The sequence below is a fragment of the Panthera tigris genome, chromosome A3, assembly GCF_018350195.1.
Source record: "Panthera tigris isolate Pti1 chromosome A3, P.tigris_Pti1_mat1.1, whole genome shotgun sequence".
NCBI classification, from domain to species: Eukaryota; Metazoa; Chordata; class Mammalia; order Carnivora; family Felidae; genus Panthera; species Panthera tigris.
The window spans coordinates 57,684,177-57,702,076 of record NC_056662.1 but is presented as its reverse complement, the minus strand read 5'-3'; the positions used below and the strand labels follow the sequence as shown (position 1 = coordinate 57,702,076).

The 17,900-nt window shown below is 47.3% G+C and overlaps 1 protein-coding gene across 1 annotated transcript in view; it reads left to right on the top strand.

Annotated features, from left to right (window-relative positions):
• Positions 1-1,658: 1,658 nt before the first annotated feature.
• Positions 1,659-17,900, top strand: part of IL1R1 (interleukin 1 receptor type 1) — a 129,050-nt gene continuing 112,808 nt past the window's right edge. The window contains exons 1-2 of the mRNA XM_042981090.1: positions 1,659-2,304; positions 2,523-2,699. The gene's annotated coding sequence lies outside the window, so the exon portion shown is untranslated. The remainder of the gene's footprint in view (positions 2,305-2,522; positions 2,700-17,900) is intronic.

Below are 17,900 nucleotides of genomic sequence, written 5' to 3'. Positions count from 1 at the left end.
CAAAAGGTTTGTGGTCTTTGTGGAACTTTGCTCCTTTCTGGATTTTTGATCTCTTCCACAAAGGAGAGTTCTCTGGTCTTCTCCAAGAGTATATTTGCCCTCTGATACTTGTTTATCTGGCCTCTCAGTAGAGAGAGGATTCAAATCTGCTCTTTTTTTTTTATTATTTTTTTTAACATATTATTTATTTTTGAGACAGGGAGAGACTGAGCATGAACAGGGGAGGGACAGAGAGAGGGAGACACAGAATCTGAAACAGGCTCCAGGCTCTGTGCTGTCAGCACAGAGCCCGACGCGGGGCTCGAACCCACGGACCGCGAGATCATGACCTGAGCCGAAGTCGGCCGCTTAACCGACTGAGCCACCCAGGTGCCCCAAATCTGCTCTTTTAAAAAGGGGAGTGGCTGCCTGAAGTAGGTAGCATTGACTGTAATGTGAAGAGTCGGCTGGAAGAGATTAAGGAGGGGCACCTGGTGGCTCAGTCAGTTAAGGGCCTGACTCTTGATTTCAGCTCAGGTCATGATCTCACAGTTAGTGAGTTTAAGCCCCGCATCAGGCTTTGCACTGACAGCACGCAGAAATGGCTTGGAATTCTCTCTCTCCACTCTCTCTGCCCCCTCCCTGCTTGCATTTGCATATGCACTCTCTCCCTCTCTCTCTCTCTCAAAATAAATAAATAAACTTAAAAAAATTAAAACAAAAAAGAAAGAGATTGAGGAAACAGAAAAATGACACAAAGCAGAAGTAAATACTCAGAAAGAGTGTGCCTCTGGGGACATTCAGAGGCGGGGCAAGCTGCCACACAGGTCTTGGTTAAGAGCCCACACAAGCTCTGGCGTGTTCCTCACCCTGCACTGGGGGCCAGGCACAGAACATCTGGTCTACTGGAGGAGCCCCACCACTCATAAAGCTCTACATGGGGTCAAGGGACAGGGACTAGGCAACTATGTGAAAATGGATGCTCCCTGCTAAGTGACCTGGATGGACAGGGGAGGCCTCTAGAACTCAGGGGGTGATGGTAGCTTGTTCTTGCCTTCAGCTAACTCAGACCTGCAGAATCAGCTCCCAGCTCAGCTGCTAGTGGGAGAAGATGAGCCTCCAGGCCCATTCAGATTTGTCATTTCATCAAGGCCATCATCTCTGGGGTGGCTATGAGGGTCTGCTTTGATGAACTGACAGGTCAGTTGTGTAGGCTTCTCCTGGGAGGGGATGGTATGTGCGTGTGTGTGTGTGTGTGTGTGTGTGTGTGAGGGTGGTGGTGACCTGTTGGTCCAGAATCATTAGCTTCCTCCCCAGTGTGAACCCTATGAAGACATGAGAATATCTGAGCGCCGACCTTGCTCCCCGTCTGCCAACGGAAGGAGGGTTTTCTAGGCCCTCCCTGCCAGCACGCAAGACCGTCTTTATGCCACGACCCAGAACAGTTTTTTAAGTATCTAATTACCCAAAGAGGGCTCTTTCAAGGGGGAAAACAAATGAACTACTCAATTCATACATTTAATTCCATGTTCACCGTAGGTGCATGGGGAAGGGGAAATGATTGCATGATCAGCACAGGCCACAGGTTTCCCTGCTACTGGGAGGCTCCGTGCATCTGGCCTTTGACAGCACACGGCTCCCCGTAACCCTTTCAGGCTTTCAGATCAGAGAACCTGCTGTCAACCTAACAGGCAGTTGGCTACCCAGCCACATATGATGGGCACAGACAGACCTGACATTTTTTGGCTGCCCACTCTGATCAGGCATCCAGGCAAACACTCTTCATGGGATCATGTCCTCTGACCGCCTCACACACTCGGTGTCAACGCTCAGTCATAGACAAGCAGCCGGCTTGACTTAGGGGCTCGGTGAGAGTCTTCTGTTAATCTGGACAGCGAGGTGAGGAATCATTCCCCTACTCTTGTGCGCATGAAGCCTACGTGCGGCCCCAAACCACTTCAGGACGGTTCGTCTCCTTTCCCCCTGCCTCACACCCCCTGACCCCTGGCCATCGGAGACTTCAGTTGTTCTTTCTCCCAGTACTCCAGAGGACAGCCATTTTGCAGGGCGCTTGCCTTCTGGTCCTGCGGTGATGAGTCCCTTTTTGCCACTTGGATTCGACAAGCCCAACCTCGGTAACTTTGTACCCAAAGCCATGATGTAATCGCTGCTTTTCTTTCTGGTTTGCTTCTCGATTGTTCTCAGCTTGGAATCATTTGAGAGACTGCAGCTGATTCAGGCAGAGCACCACCTGAAGGGAATTCTATCAATTTGGCTGGTTTGGGCTTAGCTGCTGTGAGCTATCACCACCTCCCACTTCTGGAGGTACTTCGGGGCAGTTGCACTGGGCAAAGGACACCACATCTTCAGTATGAGTCACAGACAGGGATGTGAGCAATGCTAAAAGCTCGATCAGGGATGGGGGTGGAGAGAGGGACAGAGTTTGGGCTACCATTTTATGGGATATGATCTCTTTTGCCTTTCCCTATATGTATTTATGTAGATGTAAATGTAAAAAATGAAAAAATATCCCTATTTTACAGGTACAGCAAATGTCTCCAGAGTCTGGGGGAGCTGGGGTCAGGCAGATCCCCTGCGAGTCTGCACATCTATCACCCTGCAGGATTAATCATGAACGGGAGGTCCTGCCATTGGGCACCAGGTGGAAGGCAAGCATGTGGGAAGGTAGAAAAGTTCAAGAGGCAGAGTGCTCTGGCAAGGTGAGTGAGATCTGGGTTTGGGTCTGAGCTTTGTGACCAGGTGTGGCTGTGTGACCTTGAACAATCACTTCCCCTCTCTGGGTCTCAATTTTCCCCTCTGTAAAATAAGCATCCCTTAGTGACCCACAAGATCCTTGCAGAACATTCCTTGACTTACAGTCACGGAGCAATAGGATCTGCAGACTCTTGTCATGGGTCATGGGTCATCCCAGTGGCCCAAGTGTCACAGCACCGGGAGGATGATCACGTGGCCTTGGCTCTATTCTGACATGCAAAGGTGAGGATGGCAATGATTCGGGGCTGATACACTTACCAAGTGGATTTTCTTCATCATTTCTAAATGAGACCCGTGGCGAATGGGGCTGGGGACACCCCACTGGGGTCTCTCATTCCAGCTTCTCCCTTGAATAGTTCTCTGACCTTGGGCAAGAATGATTACGTTTGCCCTCTGGGGTTTCTCTAGCAGAATATGTCTCTCGCTGGGTCAGAGTCTGGACGGTGCCTGTGGCAGCGTCTGCCTCGTGGCATCGTTCATGCTTGTGATGGTGACAGATCTCAAGGACTCCATAGTGAACGAGGGTGACAGAAGAATCCCGGCCCACCGGCAACAGTAGACTAGAATTCAGAGCCATGGTTTCACAGGTGTTTTATTATTAAAACATCTTAGTGAGTGCAAAGTAGCAAATTGATTTTCCAGAAAACATTTGATTTTAGTTTCTTGGACGTGTTTTTATAGCTTAACAGCAATAAACATTTTTCTCTTCTTGAATTGAACGGTTGAGTGGGTCCACTGAGCATTCTGTGTTTTGGAAATGTTTCCTTTGGATGGCATTCAGAGCAGCAAAATCCTATTATACATCCCAATTTGGAAAGCCCCTGTTTGACTACTTTTGACCAAGGATTAACTTTGCATTTGTATTGAATGAGCCGGCAACTTCTCTCACTGACATGTTTATAAAGATAATATTTCAAGATTTCTAAGTTACATGTTTTTCACTTAGGTCATTTTTGTTTTCTTTTTGAATCATAGTCAAAATATACACATGAATAAAAATATAAAGCTTTTACATATAATCTCACTCATAACTAAGTTCTTTTATTAGTAATTTTTTTTTATATGAACAGCTTTTATTGGGTAGCGATACAAGTATGCCCAATGCCTCTGGAAATGCCCCAAACTTCTCTTGAGAAAGGTCTATTAGTAGTTTGTTTGTTTGTTTGTCTGTTTTATTTGCAAGTGACAACTTATCTCAAAGTAGCATATGAGAGAGGGAGGGGGAGAGAGGAAGAGAAGAGAGAGAGAGTCTATTGGTTCAAAAGACAGTGAAGTTAAGTAAAACCCAGGAACAGAACAGCATCAGGCATGGCTGAATCCAGGGGCCATCACGATGCCTTATCTTTGTCTCTTGAATGTGTTCCCTGCATGTAGGCATATCAGCCACGGGTAGCTCAAGGTGTACGTTATATTTGCACAGCAATTCACATGAGAAAAGATCATTTTCTATGATATTTCTGTTCAGCTATGTCCTATGATCCTCTCTGGGCTAGTCACTGTGGTCATGAGCATGATACAATCTGATTGATCAGGCCTGAGTCACATGTCCTCATTCTTTCCACAGCTCATAAAGTGTTCTTCTTTGTATCAGTTTCCTTATTTCTTAACATAGTGAGAAGAATATTCTGGTTTGTTTCCGAAGCCTGTCATGTAGGTACATTGTTTGGTGATTGCTTTCCATCATGTACTTGTTTCCCTGGGACTGTAGCATTGTGCTACGATTACAGGTGGGTATAGACACATGTGGGGTCAATAAGATGTTTGGCTGGTCATAAACTCAGGCAGGCCCTGAATCTGGTCCCCACTTTCTCCTCCTCTAAGGATATCTGGAGAGCTTTCTCCCTTCCTGAGATTTTTAGTCCCTATGGTGAATTGCATCCAGAGCCCAAAGTAGAAAGTTAGGTCAAAATGAAAAGCTTGGACTTGATTCTTGAAGACTCACAAAGCCTTACAGTGTGTCTCTTATTGGCCCAAATCAAGGGCTGGTGTGTTCCTATGAAACGTGGTGGTCATTTGCATCATTTAACTTCTGTTGGGCATCATACTGTTCAGATGAATGGTTTGTCCGATACAGCGGCTGTGGTGGAAAGTGATTCTTTTTCCTCTTCAGAAATGAGGGTGTGGAATCACCAGGGACACCTCCCTTTCTAGGAAAGCCCCTTGAGAACTGAAATGAGTTACCACTTTCTCAGGGCTATGCGGAGAACTCAGTGAATTGGTATTAATCAAAATTCCCCTTTTTTTGTGAGGTTTTCCTTCCAGACCCAGAAACAAATGACTGGGAGAAAATGAATAACATGATACCTTAGCTATCGAAAGGCTTCAAATGATCCCACATGCACTGCTTCACTTTGAGAGACAGACAGATGAGCTTACACTGGGTTTGTAGGTGGAGAGGCCGAGGTGTCACCTGACCCTCTTGTCCAATGTCACATGCTGGCTGGGGCCCCGCTGGAACCCTGACTCCTTCTCTGCGTCTCCCAACCTCAGACAGAGTTGCACACAGCTTCAGTTGTAAATTTGGGGTAACTTATTTTCATATCCTGCTTAGGAAACCAGACTCCCCCCATCCCCCCACCATAAACTCACCTGACCAAAAGGAGTTGCAGTTTTCCTTGCTTGCACAGGCCTCATAACCTCTCCACAGATCTTCTATGCCACGTTCCCTTGTGTACTCCAGAAAAAATAATCACTCCCCCTGTTATCAAATGTCCTTTGACCTTTTTTCAAGTACACATGACCTGTTTCCCTTCTCAAACAGCTCTTTGAAGTTTGTTTGCTTATGAGGGCAAGGCCTTCCCTCCCCTGTGGGTCAAGAGCAATTACTGGAAGGTTGGTGGGAGGGGGTTCTTGGCTTCGTGTATACATAAACGTGCATCTATGAGCAGCTTGGTGTTTAATGTTCGGGAACTGGAGCCCTGGGGTCAGAAGAAAATGTACAGGACATCTCAAAACATGGAAGGAAAATGCGATGCTACTCTGGCTGAAGTCAGGGAGGGAAGGCAAGAGCCTGTGTGCCTCCAAAGCACATCAAGGAACCCTAGGGTTCCTCTGAACACAGAGGAGTCTCTGTAAGAAGTTCTGCTTGTAAAAGCCCGTAAGGCCCATGGTGGGGGGGTTACCAGCAAAGATCTGCCCCTCGCCAGGGTCCTTCCAGGAATATGCATTGGCTGCACATGCCAGCAGATTCCCTTTCCTCCCATCACTTTCTCCCCACCAGCTAAGATGGTAGGTGTCAGGGTAATCAGAAGATTATGACTTGACCCCTTTCCTCAAAGAACTTATCATAGCGTTCCATGCATATTTGATGAATAGATGGGAGAACTTCCCTTCTTGAGGGATACAGAAGCCAAAAAGTATGCCGAGAGTCCAATCCTCAGTAAGAGACACATTTGACATTGCACCCAGAACATACGTCCATATAGAGGGATGCCACTGAAAACCTGGATATATTCCATTCTCTTTCTTGTATTAAAAAAAAAATGCCAGGAGTGATCCACTAAAGTATTTTCATAACCCATTAATGGGGTCCTGCTCTGGAGAATGACGGTGAGGGTGTGCTCACTGATCACACCCCACAACTCACAACTGGGTTACATTTAGGCTTCTCCTGCTGCGTCAGGGGTCGGCAAACTGCGGCCCTCAGGCCAAGGGCCACCTATCACCTGTATTAGTATGGCTCTGGGGGTAACTGGTGAGCACTGTGAAGCCAAGGTGATGTGTCCTCCCCTACCCTGTTCCCCACTCTGCTCCCAATGTGGTTGGGCACTGCCCAGTCTGGGAGCTGGAGCCTCAGTGACCTCTCTTCTAGGGGGCTGCCTGAGTGCAGGAGGAGAGGGTGTGGGGTCTCAGAAGGGTCTCAGTCTCCTTCAACTCCCCCACCGCGCTGATCTGACGCACAGGTTGCTCTTCTTCCCGAGACTGTCTCCAACAGATGCACCTGGGCCCAAACACGTGCCTGCCTTCCGGAGCAAATATATATTTGCTTCCTGGCCCACAACGTCTAAAATACTTACCATCTGGTATTTAATAGGAAAAGTTTGCCCAACACAGTGCTATCTGGTGATTGGCTGCGCATGACACAATCCTATAAAAACTCATCCACTTTTAATAACAGGAAGCGGTAGTATTAGCTATCGCTTATTGAGGCTCAGAAAGGTTAAGTAACTTGCCAAAGGTCACACAGCTAGTAAGTGGCAGACGGGGACTCTGCGGTGATGGTTTGGCAGGAGAAGAGAGTGAACCATGGAACTGATCCTCTGCCATGCTGACAGCGTGTTGGCACCCCAGCTTCAGATCTCTAGGGACCACTCTCGCCCCAGAACTGCAGGGGAGCTGTCTTCTGCCTCTCCTCAGGAGCCCTGCTCTGGGGTGGCTGCCAATGCTTCTTTTTAATTATCATGGTCCTGCATCAGGACACTGTGGCCAGAGCCTCCTTTCCGTTCAACATTTTCTTTCCTGTGTGGCTTCCCAGATTCGGGGGTTCCTCTGTGACTTGGCTAACTCCCCTCCGGAAACTTAGGTTTCCTCTTAAACATCACCTTGTGGTTCAGGGAGGAGACCACTGTTTCTAAAGCAGCGCCCTGCTCAATCTCTGGTGCGTCAGACTTGACAAGCCCCCTGCCTCTTGTCTACCCTGACTCATCCTTCCGGAGCAAGCACATCTCACTTACTGGGCATCATCCAGGAATGTGCTCTTAAATGCATTTTCCAGGAATCAGAGCTCACTGCTCTGAACACCCAGTTTTGGAAATTTGTAACTATTTTGCATGTCTATCTTTGTAAAAATAAATTACACGGTGTCTTGTGTTCTTAAGCAGAACTCATGGTGCACATTTGATCGTTCCCTGAAAACTTAGTAGACCCATTAAAAGCATGAGTTATTGTCTGGGCTGTGGCAGAGAGGCAGCAGAAGGTGGTGAATTGCCTGACTTTGAGAGAGTTACATAAAATCTTGAAGTTTCTGTTTCCTTCTCTGTGAAATGGGGATGATACTACGACTGACCCGGTAGAACCAGGTGAGGCAGGGTGGAATGAGATAATTCTCGTAAAGCCTTTGGCAAAGTGATCGGCACATAGTGTGCTCCCATGGGGTGATTGCTGTTATGATTTCAAACGTCACCTCATCCTGGGGAGTAGTTCTCAACCCTGATCCTGCACTAGAGTCCCCTGGGCGAGTTTTTCAAGCATGACGCTGGGGCCCCGCCCCAGATCAATGGAATCAAAATCTCGGGGGTTGCTTGTGCTCCAGCATTAATGCTTTTGTTTGGATATGTTTGCATCTATGCCTGCTTCCCCCCTGGCCTCTCTCAGATGCAGCCGGAGCTGGGGACCCACGCTTTGAGATGTGTCCAGCTATTTGCTCCAACACTAAATAGCTTGCTCCTATTGAAACGTTTGAGAATTTATATGTATTTTTAAAGTTTATTTATTTATTTTGAGAGAGAGAGACAGAGAGAGGCAGTGAGAGAGAGGGAGAGAGAGGATCCCAAGCAGGCTCTGTGCTGCCAGCGCAGGGCCCCACACAGGGCTCCAACTCGCAAACCATGAGATCATGACCTGAGCTAAAACCAAAAGTTGGATGCTCAACTGACTGAGCCACCCAGGCACCCCAGAGAATTTATGTTTTTATTTCAGAGCTTTTCTGCTTCTCTTAAGAGCAGCTAATAGTTATTAAGGGCTTTATGAGGTACTTTGCTTGCCTTGATCAACCCTTCCCTGCACCTGACCTAGTTGCAGGCACCCAGGGAGCACCCCTGAAGGAGGCACTCACTGTCAAGGCCTTGCAAGTGCCGGCCGTGTGCAATGCCACCATCAGTTTTGGGCCTTGGGTACCTGTTTGCCTCTCCCAAGTCCCTGCCCCACCCCACCAACCACTCTATTTCCCGCCCCCTTCCTTCTCTGTAGGGACTGGAATCTCTGTCTGTTTTATTCCCTGATACAGAACAATCCTCTAGAACTGTGACCGAACACAATAGGTGCTCATCCATACACAAGCGAGCGAGTGGTACCCACAGGAACCCTGTGCCTTAGTTTCCATCACTATCCATCATTCCTCTTTTACCGATAGGGAAACTGAGGCACAGAAAGGCTAGACTATTTGCCCAAGGTCCCCAGGAAGTGGCAGCTTCAGCCTGGGCCTGAGGTCTTGTCACTCGCACATGGCTTCCTGATTCTATCCCTCCCACTGCCGGGAGAAGCTCGGCTCCAAAGCTTGTCTGGTCCAGGAAACCAGTAATCACGTTTTAAAAAAGAATTGGCTGATAAGTAACTAAGCCCTGAATACCTAAGAAATGTTATTTCCTCTCCTCTTCCTGACAGTATAAGCCCAGCTATTATTTTTCGACAGATAAAACTGATAGCCCAGAAGAGTCTTGAAGTGTCCTTTCCTTCTCTGGTCACAGCCCAAATCCCAGGCCCGCTGCTGTCCACAGCAGGGGCGGCAGACCCTGGGGGTGCTGGGAGTCCACACCTGCTGCCTCCAGCTGCTTCTGATCCCGCCACAGGGAAAGGTGGCAGGAAACACAAACATCTCAGAGGGAGAGTTAGGGCCCCCGAGAGGGGCGGCTGCCCCTTGTCCCTCATGGGTATCCGGCCAGGGTGGTGGTCCTGTGGCACGTGCGCGTGCACACACAGAGCAGGGACGGGGGCTCCGGGTCAGGTGGGCAGGGCCAGAGGAGGGACTGCGAGGACAGTGGGGTAAGGAGCTCAGTGCATCTGAGGCGGAGGACTGCTCCCAGAAGGGAAGGCTGAGTCAAGGGGGCAAAGAGCTCCTTCTTTCTGAGAAACCAAGTAAATTCTGAGTCATGGCACACTCTGATCTTGTGTGACAGACTTACCGCCATGCTAGGTTTCAGGGCTTAGGGAAGCAACCCTACCTGGTAGCTCCTTCCTCCGAACCCATGTCCCTTGGGAATTGTTTACCGGATGCACGGGTGGGCATCCGTTCCCCAACTAAAAACAATACTCTCGCCTTAGACTTCTCTGGACTGTGATTTTGAATTGTGGGTTTCTGCTCCTGCCTAGTTTTATTGCGAAAAATCATACGTGATCTGTACCTCAGAATTTTGTGCCTGTTCTTTCCATCTCCACAAGGAAGTTTGGTGAGTAATGATATAGAGACAGGGGCAAGACTGTTTGGACTCTGAACTTGCTTCCAGAAAACTCTGCCCTGGGAGAATCTGATTACATAACTCCCCAGCGTGCCAGGTTTTATTGATACACACCCGGAAGCAAGAACCCTACGGTGTCCTATCCTACAGAGTAGCTTGTTTCTAATTGTTAGGACCCATTGCCTGTCACTGAGGGTGGGACTTCGTATTGAACTTCTGAAGGGGCATTAGGCTAGGTCTGCACAGCACAGAGTGAATGGAGTAATTAGGGCCACGCATGTTTGCGGAGCGATGTGAGTATTGGACCGTGAGAGCCTGTGGGCACCTCTCTCACCCGGACTGGTGCTCTCGTCCCTGGTCTGAAGTGGGTCATGGGGTACACTGGGGGTTATGCTTCCAGGAAGCCTGCCTGATAGGGAGCAAATATGTCCTGCAGAGAGCCCCAAGGACAGTTTTGTCCTGACTTCAGTTAAGAGCAGAGATCGTGAACACGGGCTACTGTCAGTAGTGTCACAGGACGCAAGACCACTGGCTCCTGGACCGCCCTCCCTCTTCTCCATCTTGTCCCGAGTGATGGATGGCCTGGCTACTCACCAAGTCAGCACTTCATGGTTTACCCAACTTCCTAGTGCTCTTAATCTTACAAAATGCTGCTGCATCTGCTGCCAAAACATACATGTGTGTTTTTCCCTATGCCTCCACTGCCTTAACCCAAACCCCATCATGCCTTGGGGTTGGGGGACCATCGTCCCAGCCTACTAACTGGTCTCCCTGCTTCTAGTTTCACCTCACTCCAGTCCTCTCCTGACTCTGTGGCCGGAGCATCTTTCTGAAGCATGGATCTCTTCCCAGCCATTGCCAACAGCAGTGGCCCCTGACTGTGCATTACCCTGCAGCACAGGGAAGGTCCCACTCAGAGGGAGTGCCCTCTCTCTCTCTCCCTTAAGAAAACATAGCAGCCTGCCCATGAGGAACGAGACATTGCAGGGATCTCCTTGACTGAGTCCCGATTAGTAACATGCCACTTGTATGCCACAGTAACACTACCCAGCTGCTCTTTCCGTGAATCAGCACATCATGATTGAGCAACATTAGTCTAGAGGCAGCGCCCGTGAGACTTTTCCCAAACTCTTCCGGACCTACCTTTCAGATCTCGTTTTTCTCACAGTGGGCTCCTCCCAACCCCTTCTGTGCCATTCTGCAGCCCACCATTCTTCCTGTGCTTCCTTGCACGTATGGATGGTCTCTGCAGGAGTGTGCTTCCTCCTCTTTCCCCGGTCGGCACGGTTCCTTGACTTTTCTGGCCCAGCCCAGTGGCCAAGGCTCCTTTCACCCCCTTGGTGTGCATGCTTGTTACAGTGTTTTATGGCATCGTGTTCTATTTTCTCATTCTGATTTTGTAAAAATCAACTCGTTTAAGGTATAATCTACAAACAGGAAAATGCATCCATTTTAAGCGTGCAGTTTGATAAGCTCCGACGAATATAAAAACCCATGTAACAACCACCACAGGCAAGATATAGGATTTCCAACATGTGGAGAGTTTCCACTGTGCCCCTGCCTGGCCACCACTGCCCACCCCAGCCCTGTAAAACCACTGATCTGATTTCTATGATTTCTGATTAGCTTTGTTTCTCCTGGCGTGTCATATACACTCAGCATAAGGTTGTGGGGATCCATCCACGTGTGTGTAGGTCCCTCCTTTTTCAAGAGCACTTTTCCATTGTACAAATATGCCCTACTTTGTTTACCAGCTTTCCCACACCTGAGCTTTCCCCAGTTTTTGCCTGTTGTGACTAAGGCTGCTATAAAGTACAGGTCCTTGGTGGGCACATGGCTTTATTTCTCTTGAGAAAATATCTAAGATTAGACTCGTTGGTTTAAAGGGTAGTTTATAATTTTATAGTTTATAGTTTTGTAAAAAAAGTATCACTTTTCCCAAAGCGGTTGCTTCCCGTATGTTCCCATGAGCGCGTATGAGGTTCCAGTTGTCAATCTTCGATTTTAGCCATGATGTGCAGTTCTAGCTCATTGTGCTATTTTGTGTTTCCCCTTATCACACCGTATTTTAATTATTTGTTTAACAGTAGTTTCCACGCCCCCCCCCCACTCCAACCCCCATCAGACTTCAGTGTAAGGATAGCTACAGTCACCTTTGCTGGTCCAGTGAACATATTCTGAATATCGACAGAGTCTCTGCTTCTCATTCAAGCTGGGACATCCTGAGAAGAGGCTACATTAGCACCAGGCAGGGTGACCAGCTGTCCCAGCTTGCCTGGGACTGAAGAAGTTCTTGGGCCAAGGGACTTTCAGTGTTAATTCTGGGTCAGTCCAGCAAACTGGGATGGCTGGTCACCCAGGGGATGTGGGTAGCTGCTGGATAGGAGGGTGACATTACACCCAAATGGAACTTTCTTTCTCTGTAACTGATCTTAGTTCATGAATCCCTACTTGTGCAGATGTTGGAAAAATCCAGTCTTTCTAATTGGAGAGAACTCAGGCCCTCTCAGTCTCACATGTTTCCTCAAGTATTTAGACCAGTTCAAGATTCTCCACCTGCCTCTTCTCCCCTGTTGTCCCAGTGCTGCCCACAGTGGATGCTGGCCTGTGATGCCCGTCGACCTGGTCATTGGGTGTCCTGCTTTGTCCCTGGTCTCATGAGGCAGGTGCTTTGTGGGGAAGGGTGGGTAGCCAAGGAACTTATCCGAGCCCACTGAAGCTACTGGAACTCTGAGGCTTCCCTCAGGCCTCCTTTACCCCAGCCCCCTTGCTCCCCATCCACAGGCTCCATGTTGGAGGTAGGGCTTCAACGCGAGATTTGTCTGGGCATCAAGATGCAGATTCCTCCTGGCATCCCTCCCATGCCATTTCCACTGAAGTCCCAAACCCAGTCATATGTCCTCATACTTCTTGTGTTATGTGCTGGTTCAGATGTGTACTCCCTGTCTGGTTTATGACATAAACTCAATGCCCCGGGCTTCTAGGCTTTGGGCTTTTGATTTATTAGGATATGTTTCTCGAATTACAACAAATAAAAGCAAAAATAAAAACAAAACTCTGTTCTCACTCCAGGGCCAGACTTAAAAGTCAAGGCTTCTAGGATGCGCACTTTGACAATCAACCTGGTGGCTACATTGGCACCTGCCTTCTGTTAGGGTGGCAACCAGGGAAAGTTGCCTGCTCACAGGGAGGGTGGCGGGCACAGGTGAGGACAGGAGAGAGAGATGGTTTGAAGGCTTCTTGGAAAGATGAACTGAAGATTGGACTTTAAAGGGAGGGTAAACTCTGCTAAGCAGGCAGAGGGCCAGGAAACTCATTTCGGCGAAGGATCCCAGCATGAACACAAGCACAAAGCTGGCTGAGCCTGCCATGTGGGGACACTGATAAGGCAGCCTGACTACAGGGGAGATGTGCTTCTAGGGGAGATAAGAGTGGAGGGTGGTTGTGCAGTTCCTTGGAAAGTTCACCTCAGATCATCTGCTGGTTTCCAGTAGGCAGAGCGGGACACCAAGGTTGGCTACCCCTCCATTCCCAGTGTCTTATATTCACAGCATGCCTTTCCTTGACAAAGCATTTCACCTCAGCCTTGACCACCATCCCACAGAGTGGGTGTGATTGTCTCTATTGGTAGAGAGGAAACCAGGGCCCAAGTCATCTGCGTGAGTCCCAGAGCAAAGTCATTCGGTCATCCCACAAATATTTGTTGAGTGCTCCTGTGTGCCAGACGTGAGCACCATGACATTTTGTTTCTTTCGTACTTCATAAACATTTCAAAAAACCCAATAGAACATTGCCCCCTTGTGTGAAAATTCATGGACTTGGATGTCTTCCCTGAGTCTCTGTAGCACACATGATATGCATGGGAATATTTCTGAAATTACCTACGCATACATAGATGTGCATACATCTGGGTAAGACAGCTTCAAAGCCAAGCCTTGTTCAGCGTTTCATTTAGAAGAGCTGCTACCCTGAAAACCAATAATAACTGACAACAATTTAAAGCTTTATTGAAGGCCCTTCAAAAACATCAAAGTTGGGGCTCCTGGGTGGCTCAGTGGGTTAAGTGTCTGACTCTTGATTTTGGCTCAGGTCGTGACCTCACAGTTCTTGAGTTCGAGCCCTGTGTCATGCTTTGCAAGGACAGTGCAGAGCAGAGCCTGCTTGGGATCCTCTGTCTCCCTCTCTCTCTGTCCCCCCTCCCCCTCACCAACTCACACTGTCTCTCTCTCAAAATAAATAAATAAACTTAAAAAAGATCAAAGTGTGTGTGTGTGTGTGTGTGTGTGTGTGTGTGTGTGTGTGTGTAACATTCATCATTGTAAAATGAAACAGAGGTGTGAGCTGGGATGGAAAGAGGCCTTGAAGCCCGCTCAGAGCCCCAGGCTGTTGGTTTCTGGGGACACTGAAGCCCTGACTGACCTGCTTCTCAGTTCTCCCACCCCTGAAGAAGGAAAACTTGGCCTGGAGTAATCCCGGGGATGTGGCCCAAGACTCCACTCATTGGCAGCTCTTCACTTTTATTTTTTTCATATTGAAAACAGGAGGTGACATCCAGTTAAGGAAAATTCCAAGGGATTTGTCTTGACTAATCCTCTGAAAAATGAGCGGAGCAGCCAAATGATTTTTCCGAGGCTCCTTTACAGCTGGTTGGGTGAATGAGTCCAAGATTTCCTTAAAGGGCCCCTCCTGTTTCCCTGGGGCTGTGTTTGTAACCGTGTTATTTCCGGGGTCAGGAGCCCCAGCACAGCTCCTGAGCTGGGCTCAGGGAGCTATTGCTGCTCTAGGGTGTTTGAAGCCATATAATGTCAGAGCTCACTGGAGTTTCATTGAACTCCAAGCAAAAATAAATTTCAGGAAGGGCTCCCTTTACTCCAAGAAAAATGAAGTAACAAGATTGGACATTTTGTGCCAGGCTCTGTGAGGGGATTTCTATTTATTTTTATTACTTCTGGAGATCAAGACACATGTTCTATTTCAAGGCAGACAAGGAACTGGAGAGAGTGATCAAAAGCTAAATAAGCATAAGGTTATGCAAATTGATCTTATGTGAAAACTAAGATATGTGGAGACTATGCCCTTAGCATCTGTTACACCTTAACTTTTTAAATGATGGTATCCAGAACACTTCAGAGCTCTAAAGCTGAAATATATGTTCAGACATATATACACACATTAAAGTAACAGGTATTTATTGCTAAAGCCTTAAAAAAACAGTTTATATAGGTAGAAATAAAAGCTTTCTCTTCCTTTATGATTCTAATCTATCACTCTCTATATAGATTAATTTATTTTTTTAACTACATGGGTGATACCATGCATATGATACCCTTACGATTCTAATCTATCTCTCTACAGATTATCTTTTTAACTAAATGGGTGATACCATGCATATGATTCCCTAGCATTTTCCTTATTTTTTTATTTTTATTTTTTTAACATTATTCTTTTTTTTTTAATGTTTATTTATTTTTGAGACAGAGAGAGACAGAGCATGAATGGGGGAGGGGCAGAGAGAGAGGGAGACACAGAATCGTAAGCAGGCTCCAGGATCTGAGCTGTCAGCACAGAGCCCAATGCGGGGCTCGAACTCAGGAACTATGAGATAATGACCTGAGCCGAAGTCGGGGGCTTAACCGACTGAGCCACCCGGGTGACCCAGCATTTTCCTTATTAATGGAAGTCTGTGCACAACAGTGGTGATACAGCTCCCTATGCTTCTTATCCTGAGCACAGTATTTTATTATATGGCAGTGCCTTTATTTATTTATTTATTTATTTATTTATTTATTTAAAATTATTTATTGATTTATTTTGAGGGAGAGAGAGCGTGTGTGTGCGCAGGGGAGGGGCAGAGAGAGAGGAGGAGAGAGAATCCCAAGCAGGATCTGCACTATCAGCACAGAGCCAGATGCAGGGCTCAATCCTACCGCCATGAGATCACAACCTGAGGTGAGATCAAGAGCTGGACCCTTAACCGACTGAGCCACCCAGAGGCCCCTGTGCCATGATTTACTCAACTACTTCCCTACCGATAGCTATGTCGTGAGGTTTTCAGAAAGTATCGGAAAGTGACTCAAACTGGCGTAGACAGTGAAGAGATTTCTTGGCCTATGTAATTGAAGTTCATGGAAAAAGTAGCTTCCAGATGTTAATCCAGTGGTTCCAGCTTCACTGGTTATCTTGTTATCTTTGGCATTTCCTCTGATGTGCCCTCCTCTGCAAGTTGTGTTTTCTGGAAGCTTGCTTCCCCTCCTGGTGGGAAATGACTGTTGTAGCAGCACCCAGCTTTACAGTCTCACATCAGGGTTATGAGGGAGAGAGAGAAGCTGTTGCCTTACATGCCAGGCAACGAGTTTTGTGATTTACCCCAGTTGGACTCCTCAATGCATGTGTCCCCTGGCCAATGGCCAATGGCCAATGACTGGCCGAGACTCTTCTTCCATGGAACCATTTGGGCCATGCCTTCCCCACAACAGACTCGTAGCATCAGTCCAAAGTTTTCGGAGTTGCAAATGCTGTTAAAAAGCAATAGCTTTGTAGTATACACATAGAGCTGTTTACTTGTGCCACAATCAGTTTAGATAAACTTCTAGAAATAAAATGGCTGGGTGAAGCAGAATGCAACTTCAAATTTTTGCGTGATGGTGACGCTTCATCCTCCAAAAAAGGTTTTAACAATTTATGATCATGATAGCTGTGCCTGGTTCCTTTTATCTCACTCTCTTGGGTCTTAGAAATCTTTTAGTGTTTGCCAAAACAAGTTGTTTTCCGGCTATGTTAATTTACATTTCTTTCATTTTTAGTAATCTCAAACATATTTTTCATGTCTATGGGCTGCTTATTTCCTTCTGCAGATTGTTTATGAATCTGCTTTGCCCAGTTTTGTCTTGAATTTGTGGGAATTGTTCTCACAAGCATTAACCCTTTGTTGGTAACACACGTTGCCAACATTTTCCCTAAGTTTTCATTTGTTTGGCAAACCTAGTGTTTTCCCAACACTGTCTTTTCTATATGAAAGTATTTCTCTTTTACGTGGCTGAAATTACCTGTCATTTTCCTTCATAGCCTCTGAGTTTTAGGCCATGCTGAAAAGTCCTTCCTCTGTTGAGGATTATAAGAAATTCTCCTATATTTTCTCCTTTATTTTTTATATCTTGCTTATTTTTATTTTTTTAGTTTATTTATTTTTTTGAGAGAAAGAGAGAGGCAGAGAGAGAGGGAGAGAAACAATTCCAAGCAGGCCCCTTGCTGTCAGCACAGAGCCCAAGGCGGGGCTTGAACTCACGAACCATGAGATAATGACCTGGGCCAAAATCAAGAGTCAGACACTTAATGAGCTGAGCCACCCAGGTGCCCCTCTCCTTTCTTTTTTAATTTCAATCTCTCATCTCTCTAAAATATGCTTGTTGTAAAGAGTGCGATTAGAAGTTGGGTTTGAATCTTTTTCTGTCTGGCCCTCAAGCCAGGCCCTCTGTACTGCCCGCCTCCCTCAGACAAGCCGGTCTTCAGTCTCCTGGCCGGCTCTGCCATCCAATAGGTTAGCCTCAGAGCCACACACGCACTCACATGTTAGGACAAGATCAGGGTTTGTCATATAGCCCTGGATGTGCCTAGAAATAGTGTCAAAGAGCTTTCAGGAGGATGTTCTCACAGTGCAGGGACTGAGGGAGTACCCTTCCTGACCAGTTTTGAGCTTGTACTAAGTAAAATGGGCTGGTTGGTCTGTTTGGAAACAGCCCTGGGCCAGTAGGCATAAAATTTCCTTTTTTCTTCTTGGGTCTGGAATATCATAAAACCTTCTCAGTCTCCTTGTTTTTTCCTAAACATTCTTGTTTGATCCAGGCATTAGGTCTGGTGGTTCTCAAACTTAAGAGTGTGTGAGGATTGGGGCACCTGGGTGGCTCAGTCCATTGAATGACCGACTCTTGATTTCAGCTTGGGTCATGGTGTCACAGTTTGTGGGTCTGAGCCCACATCAGTCTCTGGGCTGACAGTGTGGAGTCTGCTTGAGATTCTCTTTCTCTACCCCTTCCC